Below are 726 nucleotides of genomic sequence, written 5' to 3'. Positions count from 1 at the left end.
TCCACGCCGTTCCGGCCCCTCCCCGGCGGTCAGAACCCCACGCTGGCATCACTGTCCTTCTGCGTGGTCAGTGACATCATTAGAAGTCCTTTTGCAGGTCCAGAATACTAACGTAAGCCAGTCCCAGGTCAGCACCACTCCAGGCCGCCTGGCAGGAGCAGGCCTCCCCGGGGAGCTCACGGGCACAGAAGCCCAAGGCCCAGACTTGCCAAGCACGGCAGAACCTGGCTTCCGGGAGCGGGCAGCGGGGCAGGTGGTGGCACTGAGCCCCGACACGTGTCCAGTCGGGTGTTAGTAGGACTGTCATGACGGTCGGCATCCTGCCACCTGCCGCCTCACACAGGGTTCGGACACCGCAGTGGAGGCCGAAATGCGCAAGGAAAAGAATAAGGGGCGGGCTGGGAAGGGGGCCAAAGAGAACTTCTAGAAGCGAGAGATGTGATCAGTGGGACGAACAGTCTGAGGGTCTGGTTAACCAGCAGGGAGACGGAGGAGACGGAGCGGCAGAAGGAACTGCCCGGAGGCAGCACGAAGTGACCGAAACACGAGCAGCTCCAACAAGAGGCCACAGGATGCACCAGGAAGTCAGGCGTGAGGTAGTCACGGCGTTCAACAAACTGGTGGGCAGAACTTTCCAGAACTGCCAAAAGGCACAACACTTTATCTGCAGGAAGCACATGGAATCCACGGCAGGATAAGTGAGAAGGAAGTGCCCCCCGCTGCGCC

This window comes from Suricata suricatta, chromosome 5 (assembly GCF_006229205.1).
Source record: "Suricata suricatta isolate VVHF042 chromosome 5, meerkat_22Aug2017_6uvM2_HiC, whole genome shotgun sequence".
NCBI lineage: Eukaryota > Metazoa > Chordata > Mammalia > Carnivora > Herpestidae > Suricata > Suricata suricatta.
This window is presented reverse-complemented; position numbering follows the sequence as displayed.